At 40.0% G+C, this 9,763-nt stretch overlaps 1 non-coding gene across 1 annotated transcript; it reads right to left on the reverse strand.

Moving 5' to 3' along the window:
- Positions 1–8,877: 8,877 nt before the first annotated feature.
- Positions 8,878–8,945, reverse strand: LOC120362214 (small nucleolar RNA SNORD18). Its single transcript, XR_005578176.1, has one exon. It is a non-coding gene; the product is annotated as a small nucleolar RNA SNORD18 (small nucleolar RNA).
- Positions 8,946–9,763: the final 818 nt, after the last annotated feature.

Here is a 9,763-nt window from a genome sequence, read left to right on the forward strand (position 1 = left end):
AAACTCATTGTTTTTGATGGCTGCTTAATATTCCATGGTGTATATGTGCCACATTTTCCCTGTCCAGTCTATCATAGATGGGCATTTGGGTTGGTTCCAGGTGTTTGCTATTGTAAACAGTGCTGCAATGAACATTCGTGTGCATGTGTCCTGATAGTATAACAATTTAAAATTTTTTGGATATGTACCCAGTAATGGGATTGCTGGGTCAAATGGAATTTCTATTCCTTATGAAGGTTTTTCAGTGCTTTTTTGAGTGGGTATGTAGTCACAGAGATAGGACATGGTACAGCCTCAATTCAGCAATTGATGTCCTGGCTTCCAGGACTCTGCCTGCTACTTTCCTTACCTGATACATGCACACACTTAAGTTACTCTATGCTGAGAGAGAGAGGAACACAGGGGTGAATGCAATGAAGTATGGCATCCAATGCCCAGCAGAGTAAGGTGCCATAGCAGGTGAGAATGTGTCTCTGCTTTCCATGCTAAGTAGGAAGTCTGAATCTGAAGGTGCAGCCCTGTTTAGACAAATAAGAGGAGAACTACAAGAGAGCTGGGGCCAACCATGTCGGACTTGAGTGTTGATGACAAATCTGACAAAAAGTAGCACGTAGGGGACAATCTGAGATCAGAGGCTGGTAGGCCAAAAAAAAAAAAAAAATTTTTTTTTTTTTTTTGAGACAAATGGGAGGTTGGGGGAAAGTGGGCCCTGAAAACACAATACTCAGACTCAGAAGTTAGTTCAGTGCCGATGTAAGTTTTCTCATTTAGTTGTAATCCTATTCACTGTTCTGTTATATATGTATAAGATTCCTAAAAATTACTGATATGATTTGGCCATGCCCCCACTCATGTCTCATCTTGAATTGTAGTTCCCATAATCCCCACATGTCATAGGAGGGACCCAGTGGGAGGTAGCTGAGGCAGTTACCCCCCTGCTGTTCTCATGATAGTGAGTTCTCATGAGATCTGATGGTTTCATTAGGGGTTTTTCACCCCCTTTGCTCATTCTTCTTCTCTTTGCTGCTGCCACGTGAAGAAGAAAGTGTTTGCTTCCCCTTCCACCATGATTGTAAATTTCCCGAGGCCTCCCAACCCTGCTGAACTGTGAGTCAGTTACAACTCTTTCCTTTATAAATTACCCAGTCTCAGGTATACGTTTATTAGCTGTGTGAGAATGGACCAATGCTGGCAACATCAAGTTGTAATAAACATGATAAGCAAAGCTGAAAGTGTTAAATTATTCCAGGGATCACATGTATCCTATAAAACTTTACTTTTTTCCTTTTGGGAATCACTTAAAAAAATACAAGGGCTTTACATGTGCATTACTCATTATAGCACTCATTACAAGCACATTCTGAATCTGACGCCCAAGCAACATTTTGACATCTTTGAACTGCAGAACTGGGAGGCACCAAAGAGATTATCTGATTGTATCACTTCACAGGTGGGAAAACTGTGGCCCAGGTAATGTGCGTAAACTGTTGAGGATTACATGGTTTGAACTGGAACTTCTGTCAAATTGAATTGTATCAAATTTTATTTGGAAGATGAATATTGATTTCTTACTCCGCTCTGAACTTATTTAAATTCATATTAAGAAAAAATCAAGCCATAAGTCATGGCACACCAACAGAGAAATACCAGTTTTCTGTTAATAATGTTTATATTTTATAATGTATCAAGGTTTTCCAAGTGTTTTCTAAGCGAGCTTAGTATTGGAAAGATAGATATCACTGCCCTTTTAGAGTGAAGGAAGCAGATGTCCAGAGTGACCAAGTGACTCAGCTGAGGCCTCATCATTTAGGAAACAGTGAGACCAAATTTCAACACCTGTGTGGTGACTTACTCACTGGTCCACTCCACAGATTCCTGGGAAAAACGTCACCAGGTTCTTTCAAACCTGATGTTTTTCCTGGATGATGAAGCATTTTATCTACAGGTCTGTATATGTAGAAGAAAGAAAGGTGGGTTTTTTTTTTCCCGAAGTCATTCTCAGATGTTTCATCTCTCTGTCAGTTTCTGACCTTCACCTCCCATCTCTTTCTCACTCATTTTCCTTTCTTATCACATATTGGCTCTAGTGTTTTCAGTTTCTATCATAATACATTTTATAGATGTTTACGTACTAGTATAGAAGTTGCCCAACTATGGCCCACTGCTTGTTTTTCAAAATAAAGCTAAAGTAAATAACAACTTCATTGATACATGATTTATGTGCCAAAAAATTCACCATTATAAAGTATACAATTTAGAGATTTTTAGTATATTTAGAGATTTGTGCAATCATGACCACTGTAAAACAATTCTATCACCTGGAAAGAAATCCTATAAGCATTGAATCACTCCCCATTACCTCAGGCCCCACCTAACCCTAGGCAACCACAAATCCACTTTCTGACTCTATGAAATTGCCTATTCCAAACATTTCAAATAAATGGAATTATACAAGATGTAGTCTCTTGTGACCGGTTTCTTTTATGTAGCATGATACTTTCAGGGTTCATCCATGTTGTGGCACTCATGAATATTCCATTTCTTTTTATCACTGCCTAATAGTCTAGTATGTGGACATACCATGTCTTGTTTGCATATTCATCTGTAGATAGACCCTTGGAATTTTTTCATCTTTTGGCTATTATGAATAATGTTGCTATAAACATTCATGTATAGATCTTTATGAGGGCATGTGTTTTCATATGTCCTGGATATATACCTAGCACAGGAATTGCTGGTTCATATGGTAACTCTGCCTGATATTTTGAGGAGTTGCCAAACTATTTTTTCAAAGTAACTCTACCATTCTACAGTCCACCTAGCAATGAATGAGGGTTTCCATTTCCCTGTGTCTTTTGCCAAAACTTTTTGTTTTTCATTTTGCTTTACACTTCTTTTGTGGACTGGTATTTTGTCTGTCTTCTTTATTTTCATCATTGTAGTGGGTATAAAGTAGTATTTCATTGTATGTTTTTATTTGAATTTTCCTATTGGCTAAGGATGATGAGCATTTTTTTCATGTGCTTATTAGTCATTTATGTATCTTCTTTATAGAGAAGTCTATTTAAATCCTTTGCCCTTTTAAAAATTGGGTTATCTTTTTGTTGTTGCATTCTATGAGATTGAAAGTATATGAATATATATACACATATATGTGTATATATATATACTGAATATAAATTCCTTATTGTGATTTTCAAGTAATTTTTCCCATTCTGTGGGTTATATGTTCACTTTTTTTTTCTTTCAGCAACCAGTATCTGTATTTTATTACAGATGTACCATTTTTTTTTTTTAATTGCATTTTAGGTTTGGTGATATAGGTGAAGAACATGCAAGATTGTTGCATAGGTACACACATGGCAGTGTGGTTTGCTGCCTTCCTTCCCCTCACCTGTATCTCATTTCTCCCCATGCTACATCTTCCCTCCTCCCCACCTCCCCGTCCCTTCCCCATTTCCCCCCAATGGACCCCAGTGTGTAGTGCTCCCCTCCCTGTGTCCATGTGTTCTCATTGTTCAACACCCGCCTATGAGTGAGAACATGCGGTGTTTGATTTTCTGCTCTTGTGTCACTTTGCTGAGAATGATAGTTTCCAGGTTCATCCATGGTCCCTACAAAGGACACAAACTCATCGTTTTTGATGGCTGCGTAATATTCCATGGTGTATATGTACAACATTTTCCCTATCCAGTCTATCGTCGATGGGCATTTGGGTTGGTTCCAGGTCTTTGCTATTGTAAACAGTGCTGCAATGAACATTCGTGTGCATGTGTCCTTATAGTAGAATGATTTATAGTCCTTTAGATATATACGCAGTAATGGGATTGCTGGGTCAAATGGGATTTCTATTTTTAGGTCATTGAGGAATCGCCACACTGTCTTCCACAATGGTTGAATTAATTTACACTCCCACCAACAGTGTAAAAGTGTTCCTATTTGTCCACATCCTCTCCAGCATCTGTTGTCTCCAGATTTTTTAATGATCACCATTCTAACTGGTGTGAAATGGTATCTCAATGTGGTTTTGATTTGCATTTCTCTAATGACCAGTGATGATGAGCATTTTTTCATATGTTTGTTGGCCTCCTGTATGTCTTCTTTTGTAAAGTGTTCATATCCTTTGCCCATTTTTGGTTTACTTGTTCCAGGTCTGAGTTCAGGTCTTGGATATCCTTGTTGATTTTCTGTCTGGTTGATCTGTCTAATATTGATAATGGGGTGTTAAAGTCTCCCACTATTATTGTGTGGGAGTCTAAGTCTCTTTGTAAGTCATTAAGAACTTGCCTTATGTATCTGGGTGCTCCTGTATTAGGTGCGTATATATTTAGGATCGTTAGCTCTTGTTGCAGTGATCCTTTTACCATTATGTAATGTCCATCTTTGTCTCTTTTGATCTTTGTTGCTTTAAAGTCTATTTTATCAGAGGTGAGAATTGCAACTCCTGCTTTTTTTTGCTCTCCATTTGCTTGGTAGATCTTCCTCCATCCCTTTATTTTGAGCCTTTGTGTATCCTTGCATGTAAGATGGGTTTCCTGGATACAGCACACTGATGGGTTTTGGCTTTTTATACAATTTGCTAGTCTGTGTCTTTTGATTGGGGCATTTAGTCCATTTACATTTATGGATACTATTGTTATGTGTGAATTTGATACCATCATTTTGATACTACCTGGCTGTTTTGTTGGTTAGTTGATGCAGATTCTTGATTGTCTTGATGCTCTTTTACCATTTGGTATGCTTTTGGAGTGGCTGGTACTGGTTGTTCCTTTATATGTGTAGAGCCTCTTTCAGGAGTTCTTGTAGAGCAGGTTTGGTGGTGATGAAATCTCTGAGTTTGCAAAGGATTTTATTTTTCCTTCACTTATGAAGCTTAGTTTGGCAGGATAGGAGATTCTGGGTTGAAAGTTCTTTTCTTTAAGGATGTTAAATATTGGCCCCCAATCTCTTCTGGCTTGTAGGGTTTCTGCTGAGAGATCTGCTGTGAGTCTAATGGGCTTCCCTTGGTGGGTAACCCGACCTTTCTCTCTGGCTGCCCTTAGCATTTTCTCTTTCATTTCAACCCTGGTGAATCTGATGATTATGTGCCTTGGGGTTGCTCTTCTTGAGGAATATCTTTGTGGTGTTCTCTGTATTTCCTGGATTTGAATATTGGTCTGCCTTGCTAGGTTGGGGAAGTTTTCCTGGATAATATCTTGAAGAGTATTTTCCAGCTTGGATTCATTCTCTTCATCACATTCAGGTACACCTATCAAACGTAGATTAGGTCTTTTCACATAGTCCCACATTTCTTGAAGATTTTGTTCATTCCTTTTTGTGCTTTTTTCTCTGTTCTTGCCTTCTCTTTTTATTTCATTGAGTTGATCTTCGACCTGTGATATCCTTTCTTCTGCTTGTTCAATTCGGCTGTTCAAACTTGTGCGTGCTTCACGAAGTTCTTGTGTTGTGTTTTTCAGCTCCATCAATTCACTTATATTCCTCTCTATGCTGTCCATTCTCATTAGCATTTCGTCCAATCTTTTTTCAAGGTTCCTAGTTTCTTTGCGTTGGGTTAGAACATGTTCTTTTAGCTCACTGTAGTATCTTACTACCCACCTTCTGAAGTCTGATTCTGTCATTTCATCACCCTCCTTCTCCATCCACTCTGGTTCCCTTGCTGGTGAGGAGTTGTGATCCCTTTTAGGAGGAGAGGTGTTCTGGTTTCGGGAGTTTTCATCCTTTTTGTGCTGGTTTCTTCCCATTTTTGTGGATTTATCCACCTGTTGTCTTTGTAGTTACTGTCTTTCAGATTGGGTCTCTGAGTGAGCTTCTAGTTCCTGGATGCTGAAGTTACTTCTTCTTCTTCTTCTTCTTCTTTTTTTTTTTTTTTTTTTAAGCTTTCCTTCTAACAGTCTGGCCCCTTTGCTGTAGGACTGCTGAGGTCCTCCCTGGGCCCTGCTTGCCTGGGGATCACCTGCAGCAGCTGCAGAACAGTAAGGGTTGCTACCAATTTCCTCTTCCGCTATCTTTGTCCCTGAAGGATGCTCGCCAACTGTCAGTCCATTCTCTCCATTATGAGGTGAGTCTTTGGATCTATGGGGGTCAGGGAGCTACTTGAGGAGACAGTCTATCTTTTATTGAGGCTTAAGTTCTGAGCTGTGAGCTCCACTGTTCATTCAGAACTGCTGGGCAGGCACGTTTAGGTCTGCTGCAGCTGAACTCATAAACCACTTTTTATTCCCAGGTGCTCTGTCCCCGGGAGTTAGGGTTTCATGAGTTTCTGTTGTGCTGCTGCACTTGTTTTCAATTTCAGGTCTGCCCCGCCCAGCTATCAGCCCACTTGGTCACTGCCTGCCCACAGAGGCTTTGCTGAGCTGCTGTGGGATCTGCCCAGCTGCCCTGTGCTCTTCCTTGCAGTCCTGTTTATATGGGCGTAGTTAGAACTGTCTCGGCAACAGTGGCCCCGCCTCTGTTATGGCGGACTCTCTCTGTTGTGGCAGGTTGCCTCGGCAATGGCGGGTTGCCTCGGCGATGGCGGCCTGCCTCTGTAGTGGTGGAGAGTCTCAGTAACGGTGGAAGCCCCTCCCCCACCGAGCTGGACCATCCCGTGTTCAGCTGTACTTGCTGTGAAACACTCAACCCAGGGCGTTTTCAATCACTGTTTTTGTTTTCCTTGTTGTGGGGGTGGGAGGTGGGACCAACCGAGCCTGATCACCTGGCTCCCTGACTCAGAGTCTCTTTTTATATTTTTTAAGTTGAACAACCCCGCATTCCAGTGGCTTGTTGAAAAGGCACCGGGATCTCCCGTGCTGCGACTCACTGAGTCGGCTCAAACTGCGGCACCGGCTCCTGGTGTTTTTTTTGCCTAGGAATCTCCTGGCCTGGCTTGCTATTTCAGATGAATGGGCAACTCTGCCATCTCAGGGCTCTGATCGCCAGCTAAGAGGGCTTCCAGACCAGTGGCTTTTGTACGGAGAACCGCTGTGACAGGGCATGGTCACAGCAGCCGCTCGGGCCGAATCAGCCCCGCGGGGGCCAAAACAGCTGCACCGGCCAGAACAGCGGCGCTGGCGACCCCTCTGCCTGGGTATCTCCTGGTCTGTGGGCAATAAAAATTCATCTGGAAATGCGGCATCCACTCACCCTCTGCGCTTTCACTGGGAGCTGAAGTCCTGAGCTGTTCTTAGGCGGCCATCTTCCCAGCATTCTCCTATATGTTCACTTTATGATGATGTTCTTTGAAACCCAAAAGTTTTCAATTTTTATGAATTCCAATTTATCTGTTTTTTTCCTTTATCACTTGTGCTCTTAGTGTTGTCTGTGGATTGAAACCATTGCCTAACCCAAAGACACAAAGAATCACTCATGTTTTCTTCTAGAAGTTTAATAACCTTAGCTTTTATGTTTAGGTATATGGTACATTTTGAGTTGATTTTTTTAAGGTTTAGAATTCAATTTTTCAAGCTCTTTGTTCAGAAGGCTTAGATGGTTGGAATAATCTTCACGTGTTTTTAAAAATTTTGTAAACTATATAGATAATGACATAAAAATAAGCAGTGTTTTTAATAGACATTTTCAGCAACAAAATTGTGGAACAATGGCAACATTTCCAAATACAGTTTTTCAAATGCTCTCCCCATGGTAGAAGTAGTTTTGAAAAGTGATTGCTTTCTTACTCATTATTAAAATGTTATCTTTATTTTGAAAAGACAGATTAAGTATGTTTTGCCTTTTGGAAAATACCTGGTAGGTAGCATGCACTACTGATAGTCATTGCTGTAAATACATAAACAGTCAGTGGAGAATTCTTCTCTGTGTGAACGGAAATTGCTTATCTTTAAATCCAACTCTTAAACACTTGGCCATAGGAGAAACCAGTGAAGTAATGGTCTAATTTCACATTTTACATATTGTTTTAAAACAACAGTTTTGTAAAACATCCGGTTGTCCCAATGCCATTTGTTGAAAATACAATTCTTTCCCCTACTGAATTGTCTTGTCATGCTTGTTGAAAATTAATTGAAATAAGTATTATTCCCTTCCATTTTAATGCTGGCCTTAATGTTCCCATTCACGATCTTATCTCTTATCCCATTCAAGGCAGTACCACTGGCTCACCCTTGTATAAACAGATCAAAGAGAGCCTGTCTAAAAGTTTGAGTGTGTTTATTTTTAAACTTGGAGAAGGGAGAGTCTCTCTAGGCAGCAAAGAAACCCCAGAAGCTGTAAAAGAAAAGATATATACATACGACTATAGGCAAATTTTGCATTTCTGTTTGGCACAGGAGTGCTCAAAGGAAAACAAATCTGGGGAATGGATTTGCAACAGACATGACAAATCAGAGCCGAATTTTCTTCATCTTTAAGGAACCCATCAGTAAGACATTTATAAACTAATAGAAAGGCCAGGAAAGAATAGGAAAAAGGACATTTAAAAGATGTTCAGTATCTCTCTTACTTAAGGAGCTGCAAATAAAAATTATGGATTACCGTGGCTTTTCCTCAGGAAGGCAAACATTAAAACGCCGGCTCATGGGAAGTGCTGCTAGTGACTGGGTGATGGTGGGGAACAGATATTATCACAAATTATGGGATTGCAGGTTGTTGCTACTATTATGGATTGTAATTTGCCAATGTCTGTTAAAATACAAATTGCTCATATTTTGATCTGCAAATTTCATTGCTATGAATACTTGCTAGAGTGAAGAAAATGAACAAAAGCAAAACAAAACAACGCACTTGGAAGTAGCCTAAATGTTTAATCAGGAATACTAAACAGTCACCACGTAGCTTCATATATCTTAATACGGAAAAATCCCTAAAAATATTTTCAAGGGAAAATTTAAAAGACTGTAGAATGCACATCGTATGGACCAAATTGTATACATTTCCCCCCAACAAATCAGAACGTTCACAGACCCATGTGTTTCAGAAACAGACCAGGAAGTGAAACCTCATCATACTTTAAAAAAATGTAAATATAAAATAAAATGTATAAAAACACAATGTAAAGGCAAACATGGGGAGTGAAAATTAAAAATTTCACGTGTGTCAGCGTAACATTAAGTCTAAGCTTAGTGTGTGTGGTTGCTCTTCTTAAAAGGATGTGTTAAGCACCTGATAATAGTGATTATCGTTTGTGAGAGGAACTAGGGAGAGAAAGATGTGTGTACTTTTCATTTTATAGCACTGCACATCACTGAGCAGCCTGATCCCGGGCAGGGCATTATTTTTACTTTAAGAAATATGGTTAGTTGGGATTATTTGAGTGTTGGAATTATATAAGCCAGTGTTTTCCGGCTTTCTAGATCTCGGTATTAAAATACAGTTACAGTTTTTTTTTTTTTTTAAATTAACATTCTTAAAATACCCACCAGTTGTACCTTACCAACTGCAGTCAAGTTTCTGAAGCTTGTTAGGTGGTGGGGCTGCTTGAAGCCATGTGCTTGCAAGAGAATGCTGTTCAATGTTGACATTCATCATCCGCCTCTTTTTAAATAGTTTAGGAAAACTACTCCTAACATAAAATTTACAGTTTCACCATTTTTAAGTGCGCCGTTCAGTGGCATTAGGTACGTATTCACATTGCTGTGCAGCCATCATCATCCAACTCCAGAACTCTTTCCATCATCCCAGGCTGAAACCCTGTCCCCATTACCAATAGTTCCTCACTCCTCACTCCCTCCAGCACCTGGTAACCACCAGTCTACTTTCCGTTTCTATGATTTTGGCTGCTCTAGGGACCTCATGTAAGTGTGATCATACCATATTTGTCTTTCTGGGA

The sequence above is a fragment of the Saimiri boliviensis genome, chromosome 1 (assembly GCF_048565385.1).
Source record: "Saimiri boliviensis isolate mSaiBol1 chromosome 1, mSaiBol1.pri, whole genome shotgun sequence".
NCBI lineage: Eukaryota > Metazoa > Chordata > Mammalia > Primates > Cebidae > Saimiri > Saimiri boliviensis.